Source organism: Leptonotus elevatus, unplaced genomic scaffold (genome assembly GCF_054856555.1).
Source record: "Leptonotus elevatus isolate MCC_2025b unplaced genomic scaffold, RoL_Lele_1.0 HiC_scaffold_65, whole genome shotgun sequence".
Classification (NCBI taxonomy): Eukaryota; Metazoa; Chordata; class Actinopteri; order Syngnathiformes; family Syngnathidae; genus Leptonotus; species Leptonotus elevatus.
Window position 1 is genome coordinate 1 of NW_028233732.1, and position 20,988 is coordinate 20,988.

Sequence of the window (20,988 nt, forward strand, 5' to 3'; positions counted from 1 at the left end):
TTTAAAAGGCTAAAGTCCCGTTCTGTAAAAGTTAAATGTGCTAACAGTGCTCGTCCGTCTCTCACCACTGTGCTCCCCTTTAAAACAATCTGAGGATTATTTATTAAAATGGCCACTCCATCATTTCTATTTTCGTTTGAGCCACTCCATAGTGATGGATGTGGCCACATTTCCTCCCACTGTTTGTAATTTCTTAAAAAGGGTATGCCACATTCTTGGATTAAAAACAGATCAGATTTAAAAGTTTTTAGAAATGTTAAAACGCTCTGAGCTCTAATCTTTGACTTCACGCTTCTAACATTAATAGTTGAGAAGGTGAGGGTCATAGGTATGATTAAAAATAAAAAAATAAAAACACAGATGGGGTTACAAAATTTTAAGAGAACATTATTTAAAAAAAAAGCAAGGCAGTCGCTAAGGTATTTCTCGAGAGCGTATTTCTTCCTTTACCTCAGCAAAAGGGGCAGAGCTAAAACACTGGTCGTCTGTCAGGGGCACTTGAGGTGGTGATCGCTCACGCAACCTTAAATTCATAGTGTTTCTGCTTTTTGGCGTTGATTGCAGTACTATGTTTAAAAAGGAGAGTTCATTTGGTGAATCTGAGGGGAAGACCCTGGTCTCCCCCACCTCGCTATCTGGGCTCCCGGGCCTTCCCCTCTTCTCCGTGGACAGGGGAGACTCAGAGGACCGTTGAGATGCAAGCCTTTTATTATTTTGAGCACAAGTGATCTGGGTGTCTTCACTGTCAGCCTCATGTGGACTGACTTCACTTGACTCGCTTGTGGGCATTTCTTGCAGCATCTCACTTTCCTCTGAGCTCTCGATTGGTGGGGCCGGCCTGCTCGCCTCCCCTTGCCCCTCCTCACCTGTCCCCTCTCCACCAATGACAGGATTTGGAGGGAAATTTGAATTTTCTTTGGGACATTCAATTTGTTTGTCAGCTTCATTTCCATTTCCTTGTGCCATTTCTTTTCCAGCCTTCAGTTTGTTGGCAAATGATTTTGGACAATTTCTGTAGAGGTGGTTAGTTTCCCCACAAAGATTGCACTTTCTGCCATTGGTACATTCTTCAAAAGTATGCTCAATTACTCTGCAGAGCTTGGGCTGGCCCTGGTAATGTATGTAGCCCCGGTTTTCACCCAAGACTATCATTGGTGGGAGATGTTTCAGGCCCTGAAAGCCCTGGGGGTCCTGCCATTGTTGGATGGGTACCCGCCAGGCACAGTTCCAGATGCCGACCTCATCCCTCACCTTCACAGCCTGGCCTTTAACCGTGCAATATCTACCCAGCCAAAAACAAATGTCTTCTGCATTCACTGTCTCATTAAACATTCTGACAATAACTGTTTTAGCAGCATTATCAGTCAGTTTTTCAACATTGAACACAGAGAACTGGGCTTTCACATTTTCAAAACGAGTCCAAAATTCACGAAGGTTCACAGCAGAGGTGAAACTCACATCAAATCCCTTACTAAAGGGCAAAGTTATAATACAATTTAAATCCTCAGCTTTAAATTTCAGGGTTTGTTGGACAAGCTTTCTGGAGAAGTCCAGCCTGGACATCCACAGAGGCTCACCACCATCCCTTTCCCGAAACATAAATCGAACACTGTGGTGCCTCCGCATGCCGGCATATGTAGCCGACATGTCGGAGACAACCACTTGGTCACAACTTCTCACGAACAAAAAAACAGTACACTCACCTTGGTCGTTCTCCTATAACACAAAGTTTAAACAACACAATAACAATACCCCTGCAATTGAGTTAGATTCACAGCCACAACAGGCATAGAATTATCTCTCAACAGAGGCGATCGCAGTCTTAGCCAAAAGGCCGAGAAGCGATGAAGAGGATAACTGACGGACTCAAGTACAGGCTTCTCGGTCTACCCACTCTCACAGTCGGTCATGTTACACCAAGCAGCGCTGCTCTTATGGACACTGAGACGGAGGAAACCTTGTCTGCTGACTTAACCATTCATTATTCACAAGCCTTCACATAAGCAGCTGCAGTCCAACAACTTTTGCAGTCTTCCTGCAGGATGAAAGACCAAGCGCCTGCTGCGGTCCAGGACAGACTTGTGAAGAAAGCCAGAAGACCATAGTCAAGTCTTTCTCATTTGTGTTAATTGGTTTCAAGACTATCGCTCTTAATTATTGACATACAAGCCAGGGAAGAGCGCGAACGCAGTTCCCCACTATCAGAAATTATGCAGTCAAGATTCCCACATTTGGAGAATTCGCAAGGGTCAATGCAGCCGCCAGTGCAATGGCTGCACCTCGCCCTGGGTGAACCACATTCTTGATCATGGTGTCATCCCTGCCAGGTAAGTATGCCTTACTCAGCCTGGAAACGGGGTCTTGCTTTTTTCCACTCACCCTCTTGGATGACTGTGCCATTCGTACACTGGCGAATGCCTGGCCCAGCATGATGGGCCAGTTTCTCTCAGTGGATTAGAACGGCGTGTGTACTTCGCACAGGGCGTTAGAGGAGGTCACAGGCACAACTGCGGAGCATGCAATAGCTGAATGAGCTCAAGTGTCAAGCCTCTGGAACGGGTTCGACTCACCGGGTTGGTGGACAGCAGAGTAGATATGTGTCGGCTACGTCGCCTGCTTCCCAATTTGACGACATGGTTGCTTCCGCCACACCTACTTGTGCGCACTTGAGTATTGCCACAGCCCGTTTTCTCTGTCTAGATTAGCATTTTCGTTGACCAGCGGAGGTGGTGCACCGCTCCTGGAAATACTGCAATACCAGGATGATGCGCGGAATGGGCAAAGCAAGCTCTGAATCCCATCTCCCTGTTCAAAAAAGCAATTTAATATGAAGTCTCCAGATAGGAGACATATCAGATATTAAACTGATAAGAACAGATTTTTTCTTTTTCTTTTTCATGTTTTTATTGTCACTTTTCAATCAATTACAAATCACATTTCTCCAATATGGAGCATTCATTTTGTCTCAAATATGACATGTAAAAATAAAAACAAAATAAAAAATGAAAAATGAAAGAACATTCATATCTATTGTGCAGGAGCGTAGCACTGCATTACTAATTGGGACTTCATCCCACCCTCTCAAAAAGCGCTTGTCCAGGACCTGCCGGGTCACCCTTTTTGCTCCTTCCCTCCTGGAGAGCCAGGCCGTCGCTGCCGAGACCTTCATAGTGTAGCTCCGGTTCCCTCCTCCGGGCGGGCACAGGCGACGCTTCTTGGTGGCTGTGTCCTTGGCCTGCCGCGTGCAGCTTCGATGGTCTCTGCAGCCATTCGGAGCACAGCCACGGGGGTAGTCTGCCTGTGCCTCCTTACCAGCAAGTTTTTGGAGGTCCACATGGCGTCTTTGATGGCGGCAAGAGTGAGCCAGTCTTTCGCAAACTCCTCTCGGGAACACTTGGCTTGGCTCACCCCATAGAGCACGTATTGTGCATTTAGGACCTCCCTTGCTGGCAAGTCCGGGAATTTTCTCAGGTGGCCGGCTGTTGCCCACAGGTCTACGGCAGCACTGCACTCCCAGAGGAGGTGCCTCACCGACTCCTGGGCGCCACAACCAGGTCGGGGGCAGGTTGAGTGCGCTGACATTCCTCGGGAGTGCATAACGGCCCTAACTGGGAGAATCTCGTGGGCCACCATCCACGACAGGTCCCGAAGTCTGTTTGGGAGGGCAGGATGGTTGGCGTTGCGCCAAACCGTTGTGGGCTTGCCGAATGCAAGCCCGCGCACTTGACTCGCTGTTTGCCGCTCCTGCACAATAGAGATGAGAGACTTGTGATTTTTCAAAATGTGACAATCTTCATTTTCCAATTTAAAATTTCTTAAAAATTTTGGGATAAAAGAATGTGCTGGTGGTAAATTAAAAGACACCGGAAGTCTTTGATCGCTGGGTATTAGTTTTAATTTACGGAGGTACGATCCCATCCAGAATCGTGTCATTGCTTGACTTTTGGGATTGCTGGATGGTCCCAGAGCATTTTGCAGATGGAGGGCCACATATCTGCTGCCCAAAAAGAGCTGGAGGTCCGGCACGCCTTTTCCACCCTTCTCTTTTGTTTTTTTCATCGTGTCCCTCCTCAGTCTTTCCCATTTAGAACCCCAGATAAAGTAAAAAATTGCACGGTCCAAATCTAAAAGCACATTTCTTTTTGGGATAAAAACTGAACCGATTAATAAAAGCAAGGGTAAAATTACTGCTTTTATTATTAAAATCTTCCCCTCTAAAGTCAACTCTCTCAGTCTCCAAAAGCCAAGTTTTTTTCTCACTTTCCCTACCACGTCGCCCCAGTTTGTATCCCCTCCCCCTCCCTTACTGAATTTAATCCCAAGTATTTTCTGGTCCGTTTGTATCTCCGTCAGGGGCAGTCCTGTCTTCTGTGTCGCGGTCCACGGTCCGTAAAACTGTGCTTGGGTCTTGTCTCTGTTGAGTTTAGAGCCAGACGCTCTTCCATACCAGTCAGTCAAGTCCAGGGTCCTTGTCACGGATAAAATGTCAGAACACAGGATGTTAATATCGTCCATATATAAAACACACTTTGTTGTGAGTCCCCCGCCCCCTGGAATACTCACCCCCTCGATCATTTTGTCCCTTCTCAAAATCTGTGCCAACGGTTCTATGCATAGAACATAGAGGAGGGCAGATAAGGGACAGCCCTGACGGACGCCGCAGTTAATTTGCACTGCTTTTGTCAAGTTCCCGTTGACCACAAATTTGCTGGTAATATCTCGATACAGCAGGCCCACCCACTCTAGATACCTTCCCGGGAAACCCCATTTTTGCAGTAGCCTAAAAAGGTACTGGTGCGAGATCCGATCAAAAGCCTTCTCAAAGTCTAAATTTAGGACTACTAGCCGCATATTTCTGTCTCTCGCATAACAGATGGTATCACGAATCAGCATAAGGCTGTCTGTGATCTTCCTCCCCGCGATGGCACAGGTTTGGTCCGGGTAGATCAAATCCTGTAAAAACACAGACATACGCATAGCTAAAAGTTTGCTAAAAAGTTTGCAATCAACATTTAAAAGTGTAATTGGACGCCAGTTGTTCAGGTCTGTTTTGTCTCCCTTCTTATGCAGTAAAGTGACTATCCCTTTTCTAAAACTGTCTGGTAGTCGGTTTGTTTTGTCCAGTTCATTAAAAACAGTGAGTAAGTCTGGTGCTAAAATGTCCCAAAAAGTCAGGTAAAATTCCGAGCAGAGGCCATCCTCGCCCGGAGATTTTGCCTTCTTCAATTGTTTTACACATGTATTTAGTTCTTCAGGTGTAAAATCCTGTGTTAAAGGCCCATTGTCAGTCACTGTTTTTTCAATGAAGTTTAAAACCTCTACCATTATCTCCTCTTGGGTATCTTTACGCTCATACAGTTTTTGATAGTAAGTTTCCACTGCTTCAATTATTTCATTATTTGTTTCTGTAATAGTCCCGTTTTCTTTTTTTAGTTTAAAAATGCCCCCACCCTTGCTCATAATTTTTTTAAAGAAGTACCTTGTGCATTTTTCACCTTCTTCTATTTCCTTCTCTCTGCTCCTTAATAAAAACCCTTTGCTCTGAATATCTGCCATTGCTTTCATTTCTTTTTTGATCTCTTTAATTTCATCATTAAAATTGATCCCCTCTTGTGTCAGATTAAAATACCTTTGCAGTCTCTTTTGCATTCCCAGCATACATTTCATTTCCTTGATTTTCTTCTCTCTTCCTGCTTTTTTAAAAAAAGTCTGAGTCCTTACCTTCATCATTTCCCACCATTGTGCCCGTGATTTGTAAAGGTCTTGAAGGGTCTGCCAGTCCTTGTACCGCTCCCTGTACTGAGAGACCAAAGTCTCGTCCTCGAGCAGGGAGCAGTTCAATTTCCACAGACCTCTTCCAATAGTCACGCCAGAAGAAAGTGAAAGGGTGCAAGACAGTATTAAGTGATCTGAGAAAAAAACAGGAGTTAATCTAGCATCAATCTGTGTCCAACCCCGTGTAAATACGTAATCTATGCGAGAGGCTCTGGTGCCGTCACCACTAAACCAGGTGAAGCCCTCCTCTCTTGGATGCATGGTTTTAAAGCAGTCCTCTAATTTGAATACGCGGCACATGTCTTGCAATAAAACCGATGTTTTGTCAATTTTAAAATCCTCCCCAGCTCCCTTCCTATCCTTCCTATTTAAAACACAATTAAAATCACCTCCAATAATTAGTGGATTATGACCTAGCATGTGGGACTGCAAATTCTCTAAAATATCATACCTGTCATGCTTTTCATTAGAACCATAAATATTTAAAAGGCTAAAGTCCCGTTCTGTAAAAGTTAAATGTGCTAACAGTGCTCGTCCGTCTCTCACCACTGTGCTCCCCTTTAAAACAATCTGAGGATTATTTATTAAAATGGCCACTCCATCATTTCTATTTTCGTTTGAGCCACTCCATAGTGATGGATGTGGCCACATTTCCTCCCACTGTTTGTAATTTCTTAAAAAGGGTATGCCACATTCTTGGATTAAAAACAGATCAGATTTAAAAGTTTTTAGAAATGTTAAAACGCTCTGAGCTCTAATCTTTGACTTCACGCTTCTAACGTTAATAGTTGAGAAGGTGAGGGTCATAGGTATGATTAAAAATAAAAAAATAAAAACACAGATGGGGTTACAAAATTTTAAGAGAACATTATTTGAAAAAAAGCAAGGCAGTCGCTAAGGTATTTCTCGAGAGCGTATTTCTTCCTTTACCTCAGCAAAAGGGGCAGAGCTAAAACACTGGTCGTCTGTCAGGGGCACTTGAGGTGGTGATCGCTCACGCAACCTTAAATTCATAGTGTTTCTGCTTTTTGGCGTTGATTGCAGTACTATGTTTAAAAAGGAGAGTTCATTTGGTGAATCCGAGGGGAAGACCCTGGTCTCCCCCACCTCGCTATCTGGGCTCCCGGGCCTTCCCCTCTTCTCCGTGGACAGGGGAGACTCAGAGGACCGTTGAGATGCAAGCCTTTTATTATTTTGAGCACAAGTGATCTGGGTGTCTTCACTGTCAGCCTCATGTGGACTGACTTCGCTTGACTCGCTTGTGGGCATTTCTTGCAGCATCTCACTTTCCTCTGAGCTCTCGATTGGTGGGGCCGGCCTGCTCTCCTCCCCTTGCCCCTCCTCACCTGTCCCCTCTCCACCAATGACAGGATTTGGAGGGAAATTTGAATTTTCTTTGGGACATTCAATTTGTTTGTCAGCTTCATTTCCATTTCCTTGTGCCATTTCTTTTCCAGCCTTCAGTTTGTTGGCAAATGATTTTGGACAATTTCTGTAGAGGTGGTTAGTTTCCCCACAAAGATTGCACTTTCTGCCATTGGTACATTCTTCAAAAGTATGCCCAATTACTCTACATTTCCTACAAATTGTTTTCTCACACGCTTCCGCCAGGTGTCCATGCTCACCACACTTGCGGCAGAGCTTGGGCTGGCCCTGGTAATGTATGTAGCCCCGGTTTTCACCCAAGACTATCATTGGTGGGAGATGTTTCAGGCCCTGAAAGCCCTGGGGGTCCTGCCATTGTTGGATGGGTACCCGCCAGGCACAGTTCCAGATGCCGTCCTCATCCCTCACCTTTTCAGCCTGGCCTTTAACCGTGCAATATCTACCCAGCCAAAAACAAATGTCTTCTGCATTCACTGTCTCATTAAATATTCTGACAATAACTGTTTTAGCAGCATTATCAGTCAGTTTTTCAACATTGAACACAGAGAACTGGGCTTTCACATTTTCAAAACGAGTCCAAAATTCACGAAGGTTCACAGCAGAGGTGAAACTCACATCAAATCCCTTACTAAAGGGCAAAGTTATAATACAATTTAAATCCTCAGCTTTAAATTTCAGGGTTTGTTGGACAAGCTTTCTGGAGAAGTCCAGCCTGGACATCCACAGAGGCTCACCACCATCCCTTTCCCGAAACATAAATCGAACACTGTGGTGCCTCCGCATGCCGGCATATGTAGCCGACATGTCGGAGACAACCACTTGGTCACAACTTCTCACGAACAAAAAAACAGTACACTCACCTTTGTCGTTCTCCTATAACACAAAGTTTAAACAACACAATAACAATACCCCTGCAATTGAGTTAGATTCACAGCCACAACAGGCATATAATTATCTCGCAACAGAGGCGATCGCAGTCTTAGCCAAAAGGCCGAGAAGCGATGAAGAGGATAACTGACGGACTCAAGTACAGGCTTCTCGGTCTACCCACTCTCACAGTCGGTCATGTTACACCAAGCAGCGCTGCTCTTATGGACACTGAGACGGAGGAAACCTTGTCTGCTGACTTAACCATTCATTATTCACAAGCCTTCACATAAGCAGCTGCAGTCCAACAACTTTTGCAGTCTTCCTGCAGGATGAAAGACCAAGCGCCTGCTGCGGTCCCGGCCAGACTTGTGAAGAAAGCCAGAAGACCATAGTCAAGTCTTGCTCATTTGTGTTAATTGGTTTCAAGACTATCGCTCTTAATTATTGACATACAAGCCAGGGAAGAGCGCGAACGCAGTTCCCCACTATCAGAAATTATGCAGTCGAGATTCCCACATTTGGAGAATTCGCAAGGGTCAATACAGCCGCCAGTGCAATGGCTTCACCTCGCCCTGGGTGAACCACATTCTTGATCATGGTGTCACCCCTGCCAGGTAAGTATGCCTTCCTCAGCCTGGACACGGGGTCTTGCTTTTTTCCACTCACCCTCTTGAATGACTGTGCCATTCGTACACTGGCGAATGCCTGGCCCAGCATGATGGGCCAGTTTCTCTCAGTGGATTAGAACGGCGTGTGTACTTCGCACAGGGCGTTAGAGGAGGTCACAGGCACAACTGCGGAGCATGCAATAGCTGAATGAGCTCAAGTGTCAAGCCTCTGGAGCGGGTTCGACTCACCGGGTTGGTGGACAGCAGAGTAGATGTGTGTCAGCTACGTCGCCTGCTTCCCAATTTGACGACATGGTTGCTTCCGCCACACCTACTTGTGCGCACGTGAGTATTGCCACAGCCCGTTTTCTCTGTCTAGATTTGCATTTTCGTTGACCAGCGGAGGTGGTGCACCGCTCCTGGAAATACTGCAATACCAGGATGATGCGCGGAATGGGCAAAGCAAGCTCTGAATCCCATCTCCCTGTTCAAAAAAGCAATTTAATATAAAGTCTCCAGATAGGAGACATATCAGATATTAAACTGATAAGAACAGATACTACACTTGATCTTAGCCAAAAGGCCGAGAAGCGATGAAGAGGATAACTGACGGACTCAAGTACAGGCTTCTCGGTCTACCAACTCTCACAGTCGGTCATGTTACACCAAGCAGCGCTGCTCTTATGGACACTGAGACGGAGGAAACCTTGTCTGCTGACTTAACCATTCATTATTCACAAGCCTTCACATAAGCAGCTGCAGTCCAACAACTTTTGCAGTCTTCCTGCAGGATGAAAGACCAAGCGCCTGCTGCGGTCCCGGCCAGACTTGTGAAGAAAGCCAGAAGACCATAGTCAAGTCTTGCTCATTTGTGTTAATTGGTTTCAAGACTATCGCTCTTAATTATTGACATACAAGCCAGGGAAGAGCGCGAACGCAGTTCCCCACTATCAGAAATTATGCAGTCGAGATTCCCACATTTGGAGAATTCGCAATGGTCAATGCAGCCGCCGGTGCAATGGCTGCACCTCGCCCTGGGTGAACCACATTCTTGATCATGGTGTCACCCCTGCCAGGTAAGTATGCCTTCCTCAGCCTGGGCACGGGGTCTTGCTTTTTTCCACTCACCCTCTTGGATGACTGTGCCATTCGTACACTGGCGAATGCCTGGCCCAGCATGATGGGCCAGTTTCTCTCAGTGGATTAGAACGTCGTGTGTACTTCGCACAGGGCGTTAGAGGAGGTCACAGGCACAACTGCGGAGCATGCAATAGCTGAATGAGCTCAAGTGTCAACCCTCTGGAACGGGTTCGACTCACCGGGTTGGTGGACAGCAGAGTAGATGTGTGTCGGCTACGTCGCCTGCTTCCCAATTTGACGACATGGTTGCTTCCGCCACACCTACTTGTGCGCACGTGAGTATTGCCACAGCCCGTTTTCTCTGTCTAGATTAGCATTTTCGTTTACCAGCGGAGGTGGTGCACCGCTCCTGGAAATACTGCAATAACAAGATGATGCGCGGAATAGGCAAAGCAAGCTCTGAATCCCATCTCCCTGTTCAAAAAAGCAATTCAATATGAAGTCTCCAGATAGGAGACATATCAGATATTAAACTGATAAGAACAGATTTTTTTCTTTTTCATGTTTTTATTGTCACTTTTCAATCAATTACAAATCACATTTCTCCAATATGGAGCATTCATCTTGTCTCAAATATGACATGTAAAAATAAAAACAAATAAAAATTTAAAAATGAAAAAAACATTAATATCTATTGTGCAGGAGCGTAGCACTGCATTACTAAGTGGGACTTCGTCCCACCCTCTCAAAAAGCGCTTGTCCAGGACCTGCCGGGTCACCCTTTTTGCTCCTTCCCTCCTGGAGAGCCAGGCCGTCGCTGCCAAGACCTTCACCGTGTAGCTCCGGTTCCCTCCTCCGGGCGGGCACAGGCGACGCTTCTTGTTGGCTGTGTCCTTGGCCTGCCGCGTGCAGCTTCGATGGTCTCTGCAGCCATTCGGAGCACAGCCACGGGGGGGGTCTGCCTGTGCCTCCTTACCAGCAAGTTTCTGGAGGTCCACATGGCGTCTTTGATGGCGGCAAGGGTGAGCCAGTCTTTCGCAAACTCCTCTCGGGAACACTTGGCTTGGCTCACCCCATAGAGCACGTATTGTGCATTTAGGACCTCCCTTGCTGGCAAGTCCGGGAATTTTCTCAGGTGGCCGGCTGTTGCCCACAGGTCTACGGCAGCACTGCACTCCCAGAGGAGGTGCCTCACCGACTCCTGGGCGCCACAACCAGGTCGGGGGCAGGTTGAGTGCGCTGACATTCCTCGGGAGTGCATAACGGCCCTGACTGGGAGAATCTCGTGGGCCACCATCCACGACAGGTCCCGAAGTCTGTTTGGGAGGGCAGGATGGTTGGCGTTGCGCCAAACCGTTGTGGGCTTGCCGAATGCAAGCCCGCGCACTTGACTCGCTGTTTGCCGCTCCTGCACAATAGAGATGAGAGACTTGTGATTTTTCAAAATGTGACAATCTTCATTTTCCAAGTTAAAATTTCTTAAAAATTTTGGGATAAAAGAATGTGCTGGTGGTAAATTAAAAGACACCGGAAGTCTTTGATCGCTGGGTATTAGTTTTAATTTACGGAGGTACGATCCCATCCAGAATCGTGTCATTGCTTGACTTTTGGGATTGCTGGATGGTCCCAGAGCATTTTGCAGATGGAGGGCCACATATCTGCTGCCCAAAAAGAGCTGGAGGTCCGGCACGCCTTTTCCACCCTTCTCTTTTGTTTTTTTCATCGTGTCCCTCCTCAGTCTTTCCCATTTAGAACCCCAGATAAAGTAAAAAATTGCACGGTCCAAATCTAAAAGCACATTTCTTTTTGGGATAAAAACTGAACCGATTAATAAAAGCAAGGGTAAAATTACTGCTTTTATTATTAAAATCTTCCCCTCTAAAGTCAACTCTCTCAGTCTCCAAAAGCCAAGTTTTTTTCTCACTTTCCCTACCACGTCGCCCCAGTTTGTATCCCCTCCCCCTCCCTTACTGAATTTAATCCCAAGTATTTTCTGGTCCGTTTGTATCTCCGTCAGGGGCAGTCCTGTCTTCTGTGTCGCGGTCCACGGTCCGTAAAACTGTGCTTGGGTCTTGTCTCTGTTGAGTTTAGAGCCAGACGCTCTTCCATACCAGTCAGTCAAGTCCATGGTCCTTGTCACGGATAAAATGTCAGAACACAGGATGTTAATATCGTCCATATATAAAACACACTTTGTTGTGAGTCCCCCGCCCCCTGGAATACTCACCCCCTCGATCATTTTGTCCCTTCTCAAAATCTGTGCCAACGGTTCTATGCATAGAACATAGAGGAGGGCAGATAAGGGACAGCCCTGACGGACGCCGCAGTTAATTTGCACTGCTTTTGTCAAGTTCCCGTTGACCACAAATTTGCTGGTAATATCTCGGTACAGCAGGCCCACCCACTCTAGATACCTTCCCGGGAAACCCCATTTTTGCAGTAGCCTAAAAAGGTACTGGTGCGAGATCCGATCAAAAGCCTTCTCAAAGTCTAAATTTAGGACTACTAGCCGCATATTTCTGTCTCTCGCATAACAGATGGTGTCACGAATCAGCATGAGGCTGTCCGTGATCTTCCTCCCCGCGATGGCACAGGTTTGGTCCGGGTCGATCAAATTCTCTAAAAACACAGACATATGCATAGCTAAAAGTTTGCTAAAAAGTTTGCAACATTTAAAAGCGTAATTGGACGCCAGTTGTTCAGGTCTGTTTTGTCTCCTTTCTTATGCAGTAAAGTGACTATCCCTTTTCTAAAACTGTCTGGTAGTCGGTTTGTTTTGTCCAGTTCATTAAAAACAGTGAGTAAGTCTGGTGCTAAAATGTCCCAAAAAGTCAGGTAAAATTCCGAGCAGAGGCCATCCTCGCCCGGAGATTTTGCCTTCTTCAGTTGTTTTACACATGTATTTAGTTCTTCGGGTGTAAAATCCTGTGTTAAAGGCCCATTGTCAGTCACTGTTTTTTCAATGAAGTTTAAAACCTCTACCATTATCTCCTCTTGGGTATCTTTACGCTCATACAGTTTTTGATAGTAAGTTTCCACTGCTTCAATTATTTCATTATTTGTTTCTGTAATAGTCCCGTTTTCTTTTTTTAGTTTAAAAATGCCCCCACCCTTGCTCATAATTTTTTTAAAGAAGTACCTTGTGCATTTTTCACCTTCTTCTATTTCCTTCTCTCTGCTCCTTAATAAAAACCCTTTGCTCTGAATATCTGCCATTGCTTTCATTTCTTTTTTGATCTCTTTAATTTCATTAAAATTGATCCCCTCTTGTGTCAGATTAAAATACCTTTGCAGTCTCTTTTGCATTCCCAGCATACATTTCATTTCCTTGATTTTCTTCTCTCTTCCTGCTTTTTTAAAAAAAGTCTGAGTCCTTACCTTCATCATTTCCCACCATTGTGCCCGTGATTTGTGAAGGTCTTGAAGGGTCTGCCAGTCCTTGTACCGCTCCCTGTACTGAGAGACCAAAGTCTCGTCCTCGAGCAGGGAGCAGTTCAATTTCCACAGACCTCTTCCAATAGTCACGCCAGAAGAAAGTGAAAGGGTGCAAGACAGTATTAGGTGATCTGAGAAAAAAACAGGAGTTAATCTAGCATCAATCTGTGTCCAACCCCGTGTAAATACGTAATCTATGCGAGAGGCTCTGGTGCCATCACCACTAAACCAGGTGAAGCCCTCCTCTCTTGGATGCATGGTTTTAAAGCAGTCCTCTAATTTGAATACGCGGCACATGTCTTGCAATAAAACCGATGTTTTGTCAATTTTAAAATCCTCCCCAGCTCCCTTCCTATCCTTCCTATTTAAAACACAATTAAAATCACCTCCAATAATTAGTGGATTATGACCTAGCATGTGGGACTGCAAATTCTCTAAAATATCATACCTGTCATGCTTTTCATTAGAACCATAAATATTTAAAAGGCTAAAGTCCCGTTCTGTAAAAGTTAAATGTGCTAACAGTGCTCGTCCGTCTCTCACCACTGTGCTCCCCTTTAAAACAATCTGAGGATTATTTATTAAAATGGCCACTCCATCATTTCTATTTTCGTTTGAGCCACTCCATAGTGATGGATGTGGCCACATTTCCTCCCACTGTTTGTAATTTCTTAAAAAGGGTATGCCACATTCTTGGATTAAAAACAGATCAGATTTAAAAGTTTTTAGAAATGTTAAAACGCTCTGAGCTCTAATCTTTGACTTCACGCTTCTAACGTTAATAGTTGAGAAGGTGAGGGTAATAGGTATGATTAAAAATAAAAAAATAAAAACACAGATGGGGTTACAAAATTTTAAGAGAACATTATTTAAAAAAAAACAAGGCAGTCGCTAAGGTATTTCTCGAGAGCGTATTTCTTCCTTTACCTCAGCAAAAGGGGCAGAGCTAAAACACTGGTCGTCTGTCAGGGGCACTTGAGGTGGTGATCGCTCACGCAACCTTAAATTCATAGTGTTTCTGCTTTTTGGCGTTGATTGCAGTACTATGTTTAAAAAGGAGAGTTCATTTGGTGAATCCGAGGGGAAGACCCTGGTCTCCCCCACCTCGCTATCTGGGCTCCCGGGCCTTCCCCTCTTCTCCGTGGACAGGGGAGACTCAGAGGACCGTTGAGATGCAAGCCTTTTATTATTTTGAGCACAAGTGATCTGGGTGTCTTCACTGTCAGCCTCATGTGGACTGACTTCGCTTGACTCGCTTGTGGGCATTTCTTGCAGCATCTCACTTTCCTCTGAGCTCTCGATTGGTGGGGCCGGCCTGCTCGCCTCCCCTTGCCCCTCCTCACCTGTCCCCTCTCCACCAATGACAGGATTTGGAGGGAAATTTGAATTTTCTTTGGGACATTCAATTTGTTTGTCAGCTTCATTTCCATTTCCTTGTGCCATTTCTTTTCCAGCCTTCAGTTTGTTGGCAAATGATTTTGGACAATTTCTGTAGAGGTGGTTAGTTTCCCCACAAAGATTGCACTTTCTGCCATTGGTACATTCTTCAAAAGTATGCCCAATTACTCTACATTTCCTACAAATTGTTTTCTCACACGCTTCCGCCAGGTGTCCATGCTCACCACACTTGCGGCAGAGCTTGGGCTGGCCCTGGTAATGTATGTAGCCCCGGTTTTCACCCAAGACTATCATTGGTGGGAGATGTTTCAGGCCCTGAAAGCCCTGGGGGTCCTGCCATTGTTGGATGGGTACCCGCCAGGCACAGTTCCAGATGCCGTCTTCATCCCTCACCTTCACAGCCTGGCCTTTAACCGTGCAATATCTACCCAGCCAAAAACAAATGTCTTCTGCATTCACTGTCTCATTAAACATTCTGACAATAACTGTTTTAGCAGCATTATCAGTCAGTTTTTCAACATTGAACACAGAGAACTGGGCTTTCACATTTTCAAAACGAGTCCAAAATTCACGAAGGTTCACAGCAGAGGTGAAACTCACATCAAATCCCTTACTAAAGGGCAAAGTTATAATACAATTTAAATCCTCAGCTTTAAATTTCAGGGTTTGTTGGACAAGCTTTCTGGAGAAGTCCAGCCTGGACATCCACAGAGGATCACCACCATCCCTTTCCCGAAACATAAATCGGACACTGTGGTGCCTCCGCATGCCGGCATATGTAGCCGACATGTCGGAGACAACCACTTGGTCACAACTTCTCACGAATAAAAAAACAGTACACTCACCTTGGTCGTTCTCCTATAACACAAAGTTTAAACAACACAATAACAATACCCCTGCAATTGAGTTAGATTCACAGCCACAACAGGCATAGAATTATCTCTCAGCAGAGGCGATCGCAGTCTTAGCCAAAAGGCCGAGAAGCGATCCTGATAAGAACAGATACTACACTTGATCTTAGCCAAAAGGCCGAGAAGCGATGAAGAGGATAACTGACGGACTCAAGTACAGGCTTCTCGGTCTACCAACTCTCACAGTCGGTCATGTTACACCAAGCAGCGCTGCTCTTATGGACACTGAGACGGAGGAAACCTTGTCTGCTGACTTAACCATTCATTATTCACAAGCCTTCACATAAGCAGCTGCAGTCCAACAACTTTTGCAGTCTTCCTGCAGGATGAAAGACCAAGCGCCTGCTGCGGTCCCGGCCAGACTTGTGAAGAAAGCCAGAAGACCATAGTCAAGTCTTGCTCATTTGTGTTAATTGGTTTCAAGACCATCGCTCTTAATTATTGACATACAAGCCAGGGAAGAGCGCGAACGCAGTTCCCCACTATCAGAAATTATGCAGTCGAGATTCCCACATTTGGAGAATTCGCAATGGTCAATGCAGCCGCCAGTGCAATGGCTGCAACTCGCCCTGGGTGAACCACATTCTTGATCATGGTGTCACCCCTGCCAGGTAAGTATGCCTTCCTCAGCCTGGGCACGGGGTCTTGCTTTTTTCCACTCACCCTCTTGGATGACTGTGCCATTCGTACACTGGCGAATGCCTGGCCCAGCATGATGGGCCAGTTTCTCTCAGTGGATTAGAACGGCGTGTGTACTTCGCACAGGGCATTAGAGGAGGTCACAGGCACAACTGCGGAGCATGCAATAGCTGAATGAGCTCAAGTGTCAAGCCTCTGGAACGGGTTCGACTCACCGGGTTGGTGGACAGCAGAGTAGATGTGTGTCGGCTACGTCGCCTGCTTCCCAATTTGACGACATGGTTGCTTCCGCCACACCTACTTGTGCGCACGTGAGTATTGCCACAGCCCGTTTTCTCTGTCTAGATTAGCATTTTCGTTGACCAGCGGAGGTGGTGCACCGCTCCTGGATATACTGCAATACCAGGATGATGCACGGAATGGGCAAAGCAAGCTCTGAATCCCATCTCCCTGTTCAAAAAAGCAATTTAATATGAAGTCTCCAGATAGGAGACATATCAGATATTAAACTGATAAGAACAGATACTACACTTGATCTTAGCCAAAAGGCCGAGAAGCGATGAAGAGGATAACTGACGGACTCAAGTACAGGCTTCTCGGTCTACCTACTCTCACAGTCGGTTATGTTACACCAAGCAGCGTTGCTCTTATGGACACTGAGACGGAGGAAACCTTGTCTGCTGACTTAACCATTCATTATTCACAAGCCTTCACATAAGCAGCTGCAGTCCAACAACTTTTGCAGTCTTCCTGCAGGATGAAAGGCCAAGCGCCTGCTGCGGTCCCGGCCAGACTTGTGAAGAAAGCCAGAAGACCATAGTCAAGTCTTGCTCATTTGTGTTAATTGGTTTCAAGACTATCACTCTTAATTATTGACATACAAGCCAGGGAAGAGCGCGAACGCAGTTCCCCACTATCAGAAATTATGCAGTCGAGATTCCCACATTTGGAGAATTCGCAATGGTCAATGCAGCCGCCAGTGCAATGGCTGCACCTCGCCCTGGGTGAACCACATTCTTGATCATGGTGTCACCCCTGCCAGGTAAGTATGCCTTCCTCAGCCTGGACACGGGGTCTTGCTTTTTTCCACTCACCCTCTTGAATGACTGTGCCATTCGTACACTGGCGAATGCCTGGCCCAGCATGATGGGCCAGTTTCTCTCAGTGGATTAGAACGGCGTGTGTACTTCGCACAGGGCGTTAGAGGAGGTCACAGGCACAACTGCGGAGCATGCAATAGCTGAATGAGCTCAAGTGTCAAGCCTCTGGAACGGGTTCGACTCACCGGGTTGGTGGACAGCAGAGTAGATGTGTGTCGGCAACGTCGCCTGCTTCCCAATTTGACGACATGGTTGCTTCCGCCACACCTACTTGTGCGCACGTGAGTATTGCCACAGCCCGTTTTCTCTGTCTAGATTAGCATTTTCGTTGACCAGCGGAGGTGGTGCACCGCTCCTGGATATACTGCAATACCAGGATGATGCACGGAATGGGCAAAGCAAGCTCTGAATCCCATCTCCCTGTTCAAAAAAGCAATTTAATATGAAGTCTACTGATAGGAGACATATCAGATATTAAACTGATAAGAACAGATACTACACTTGATCTTAGCCAAAAGGCCGAGAAGCGATGAAGAGGATAACTGACGGACTCAAGTACAGGCTTCTCAGTCTACCCACTCTCACAGTCGGTCATGTTACACCAAGCAGCGCTGCTCTTATGGACACTGAGACGGAGGAAACCTTGTCTGCTGACTTAACCATTCATTATTCACAAGCCTTCACATAAGCAGCTGCAGTCCAACAACTTTTGCAGTCTTCCTGCAGGATGAAAGGCCAAGCGCCTGCTGCGGTCCCGGCCAGACTTGTGAAGAAAGCCAGAAGACCATAGTCAAGTCTTGCTCATTTGTGTTAATTGGTTTCAAGACTATCGCTCTTAATTATTGACATACAAGCCAGGGAAGAGCACGAACGCAGTTCCCCACTATCAGAAATTATGCAGTCGAGATTCCCACATTTGGAGAATTCGCAATGGTCAATGCAGCCGCCAGTGCAATGGCTGCACCTCGCCCTGGGTGAACCACATTCTTGATCATGGTGTCACCCCTGCCAGGTAAGTATGCCTTCCTCAGCCTGGACACGGGGTCTTGCTTTTTTCCACTCACCCTCTTGAATGACTGTGCCATTCGTACACTGGCGAATGCCTGGCCCAGCATGATGGGCCAGTTTCTCTCAGTGGATTAGAACGGCGTGTGTACTTCGCACAGGGCGTTAGAGGAGGTCACAGGCACAACTGCGGAGCATGCAATAGCTGAATGAGCTCAAGTGTCAAGCCTCTGGAACGGGTTCGACTCACCGGGTTGGTGGACAGCAGAGTAGATGTGTGTCGGCAACGTCGCCTGCTTCCCAATTTGACGACATGGTTGCTTCCGCCACACCTACTTGTGCGCACGTGAGTATTGCCACAGCCCGTTTTCTCTGTCTAGATTAGCATTTTCGTTGACCAGCGGAGGTGGTGCACCGCTCCTGGAAATACTGCAATACCAGGATGATGCGCAGAATGGGCAAAGTAAGCTCTGAATCCCATCTCCCTGTTCAAAAAAGCAATTTAATATGAAGTCTCCAGATAGGAGACATATCAGATATTAAACTGATAAGAACAGATACTACACTTGATCTTAGCCAAAAGGCCGAGAAGCGATGAAGAGGATAACTGACGGACTCAAGTACAGGCTTCTCGGTCTACCAACTCTCACAGTCGGTCATGTTACACCAAGCAGCGCTGCTCTTATGGACACTGAGACGGAGGAAACCTTGTCTGCTGACTTAACCATTCATTATTCACAAGCCTTCACATAAGCAGCTGCAGTCCAACAACTTTTGCAGTCTTCCTGCAGGATGAAAGACCAAGCGCCTGCTGCGGTCCCGGCCAGACTTGTGAAGAAAGCCAGAAGACCATAGTCAAGTCTTGCTCATTTGTGTTAATTGGTTTCAAGACTATCGCTCTTAATTTTTGACATACAAGCCAGGGAAGAGCGCGAACGCAGTTCCCCACTATCAGAAATTATGCAGTCGAGATTCCCACATTTGGAGAATTCGCAAGGGTCAATGCAGCCGCCAGTGCAATGGCTGCACCTCTCCCTGGGTGAACCACATTCTTGATCATGGTGTCACCCCTGCCAGGTAAGTATGCCTTCCTCAGCCTGGACACGGGGTCTTGCTTTTTTCCACTCACCCTCTTGAATGACTGTGCCATTCGTACACTGGCGAATGCCTGGCCCAGCATGATGGGCCAGTTTCTCTCAGTGGATTAGAACGGCGTGTGTACTTCGCACAGGGCGTTAGAGGAGGTCACAGGCACAACTGCGGAGCATGCAATAGCTGAATGAGCTCAAGTGTCAAGCCTCTGGAACGGGTTCGACTCACCGGGTTGGTGAACAGCAGAGTAGATGTGTGTCGGCTACGTCGCCTGCTTCCCAATTTGACGACATGGTTGCTTCCGCCACACCTACTTGTGTGCACGTGAGTATTGCCACAGCCCGTTTTCTCTGTCTAGATTAGCATTTTCGTTGACCAGCGGAGGTGGTGCACCGCTCCTGGAAATACTGCAATACCAGGATGATGCGCAGAATGGGCAAAGTAAGCTCTGAATCCCATCTCCCTGTTCAAAAAAGCAATTTAATATGAAGTCTCCAGATAGGAGACATATCAGATATTAAACTGATAAGAACAGATACTACACTTGATCTTAGCCAAAAGGCCGAGAAGCGATGAAGAGGATAACTGACGGACTCAAGTACAGGCTTCTCGGTCTACCAACTCTCACAGTCGGTCATGTTACACCAAGCAGCGCTGCTCTTATGGACACTGAGACGGAGGAAACCTTGTCTGCTGACTTAACCATTCATTATTCACAAGCCTTCACATAAGCAGCTGCAGTCCAACAACTTTTGCAGTCTTCCTGCAGGATGAAAGACTGCTGCGGTCCCGGCCAGACTTGTGAAGAAAGCCAGAAGACCATAGTCAAGTCTTGCTCATTTGTGTTAATTGGTTTCAAGACTATCGCTCTTAATTATTGACATACAAGCCAGGGAAGAGCGCGAACGCAGTTCCCCACTATCAGAAATTATGCAGTCGAGATTCCCACATTTGGAGAATTCGCAATGGTCAATGCAGCCGCCAGTGCAATGGCTGCAACTCGCCCTGGGTGAACCACATTCTTGATCATGGTGTCACCCCTGCCAGGTAAGTATGACTTCCTCAGCCTGGGCACGGGGTCTTGCTTTTTTCCACTCACCCTCTTGGATGACTGTGCCATTCGTACACTGGCGAATGCCTGGCCCAGCATGATGGGCCAGTTTCTCTCAGTGGATTAGAACGGCGTGTGTACTTCGCACAGGGGCACAACTGCGGAGCATGCAATAGCTGAATGAGCTCAAGTGTCAAGCCTCTGGAACGGGTTCGACTCACCGGATTGGTGGACAGCAGAGTAGATGTGTGTCGGCTACGTCGCCTGCTTCCCAATTTGACGACATGGTTGCTTCCGCCACACCTACTTGTGCGCACGTGAGTATTGCCACAGCCCGTTTTCTCTGTCTAGATTAGCATTTTCGTTGACCAGCGGAGGTGGTGCACCGCTCCTGGATTTACTGCAATACCAGGATGATGCGCGGAATGGGCAAAGCAAGCTCTGAATCCCATCTCCCTGTTCAAAAAAGCAATTTAATATGAAGTCTCCTGATAGGAGACATATCAGATATTAAACTGATAAGAACAGATACTACACTTGATCTTAGCCAAAAGGCCGAGAAGCGATGAAGAGGATAACTGACGGACTCAAGTACAGGCTTCTCGGTCTACCTACTCTCACAGTCGGTTATGTTACAC

The 20,988-nt window shown here is 46.5% G+C and overlaps 15 non-coding genes and 2 pseudogenes across 15 annotated transcripts; all 17 read right to left on the minus strand.

Annotated features, from left to right (window-relative positions):
• Positions 1 to 2,170: 2,170 nt before the first annotated feature.
• LOC147154344 (U1 spliceosomal RNA) lies at positions 2,171 to 2,335 on the minus strand. Its single transcript, XR_015093190.1, has one exon. It is a non-coding gene; the product is annotated as a U1 spliceosomal RNA (small nuclear RNA).
• Positions 2,336 to 2,724: 389 nt separating this feature from the next.
• LOC147154345 (U2 spliceosomal RNA) lies at positions 2,725 to 2,925 on the minus strand (annotated as a pseudogene).
• A 5,563-nt stretch (positions 2,926 to 8,488) lies between these two features.
• Positions 8,489 to 8,653, minus strand: LOC147154346 (U1 spliceosomal RNA). The gene has a single exon (XR_015093354.1). It is a non-coding gene; the product is annotated as a U1 spliceosomal RNA (small nuclear RNA).
• A 389-nt stretch (positions 8,654 to 9,042) lies between these two features.
• Positions 9,043 to 9,234, minus strand: LOC147154347 (U2 spliceosomal RNA). Its single transcript, XR_015093207.1, has one exon. It is a non-coding gene; the product is annotated as a U2 spliceosomal RNA (small nuclear RNA).
• A 324-nt stretch (positions 9,235 to 9,558) lies between these two features.
• On the minus strand, positions 9,559 to 9,723 carry LOC147154348 (U1 spliceosomal RNA). Its single transcript, XR_015093160.1, has one exon. It is a non-coding gene; the product is annotated as a U1 spliceosomal RNA (small nuclear RNA).
• Positions 9,724 to 10,112: 389 nt separating this feature from the next.
• LOC147154349 (U2 spliceosomal RNA) lies at positions 10,113 to 10,308 on the minus strand. Its single transcript, XR_015093345.1, has one exon. It is a non-coding gene; the product is annotated as a U2 spliceosomal RNA (small nuclear RNA).
• A 5,145-nt stretch (positions 10,309 to 15,453) lies between these two features.
• LOC147154350 (U2 spliceosomal RNA) lies at positions 15,454 to 15,593 on the minus strand (annotated as a pseudogene).
• A 324-nt stretch (positions 15,594 to 15,917) lies between these two features.
• Positions 15,918 to 16,082, minus strand: LOC147154351 (U1 spliceosomal RNA). The gene has a single exon (XR_015093150.1). It is a non-coding gene; the product is annotated as a U1 spliceosomal RNA (small nuclear RNA).
• A 389-nt stretch (positions 16,083 to 16,471) lies between these two features.
• LOC147154352 (U2 spliceosomal RNA) lies at positions 16,472 to 16,663 on the minus strand. The gene has a single exon (XR_015093239.1). It is a non-coding gene; the product is annotated as a U2 spliceosomal RNA (small nuclear RNA).
• A 324-nt stretch (positions 16,664 to 16,987) lies between these two features.
• LOC147154353 (U1 spliceosomal RNA) lies at positions 16,988 to 17,152 on the minus strand. Its single transcript, XR_015093368.1, has one exon. It is a non-coding gene; the product is annotated as a U1 spliceosomal RNA (small nuclear RNA).
• Positions 17,153 to 17,541: 389 nt separating this feature from the next.
• On the minus strand, positions 17,542 to 17,733 carry LOC147154354 (U2 spliceosomal RNA). Its single transcript, XR_015093247.1, has one exon. It is a non-coding gene; the product is annotated as a U2 spliceosomal RNA (small nuclear RNA).
• A 324-nt stretch (positions 17,734 to 18,057) lies between these two features.
• On the minus strand, positions 18,058 to 18,222 carry LOC147154355 (U1 spliceosomal RNA). The gene has a single exon (XR_015093165.1). It is a non-coding gene; the product is annotated as a U1 spliceosomal RNA (small nuclear RNA).
• A 389-nt stretch (positions 18,223 to 18,611) lies between these two features.
• Positions 18,612 to 18,803, minus strand: LOC147154356 (U2 spliceosomal RNA). The gene has a single exon (XR_015093265.1). It is a non-coding gene; the product is annotated as a U2 spliceosomal RNA (small nuclear RNA).
• Positions 18,804 to 19,127: 324 nt separating this feature from the next.
• LOC147154357 (U1 spliceosomal RNA) lies at positions 19,128 to 19,292 on the minus strand. The gene has a single exon (XR_015093349.1). It is a non-coding gene; the product is annotated as a U1 spliceosomal RNA (small nuclear RNA).
• Positions 19,293 to 19,681: 389 nt separating this feature from the next.
• On the minus strand, positions 19,682 to 19,873 carry LOC147154358 (U2 spliceosomal RNA). The gene has a single exon (XR_015093266.1). It is a non-coding gene; the product is annotated as a U2 spliceosomal RNA (small nuclear RNA).
• Positions 19,874 to 20,189: 316 nt separating this feature from the next.
• LOC147154359 (U1 spliceosomal RNA) lies at positions 20,190 to 20,354 on the minus strand. The gene has a single exon (XR_015093151.1). It is a non-coding gene; the product is annotated as a U1 spliceosomal RNA (small nuclear RNA).
• A 371-nt stretch (positions 20,355 to 20,725) lies between these two features.
• On the minus strand, positions 20,726 to 20,917 carry LOC147154360 (U2 spliceosomal RNA). The gene has a single exon (XR_015093229.1). It is a non-coding gene; the product is annotated as a U2 spliceosomal RNA (small nuclear RNA).
• Positions 20,918 to 20,988: the final 71 nt, after the last annotated feature.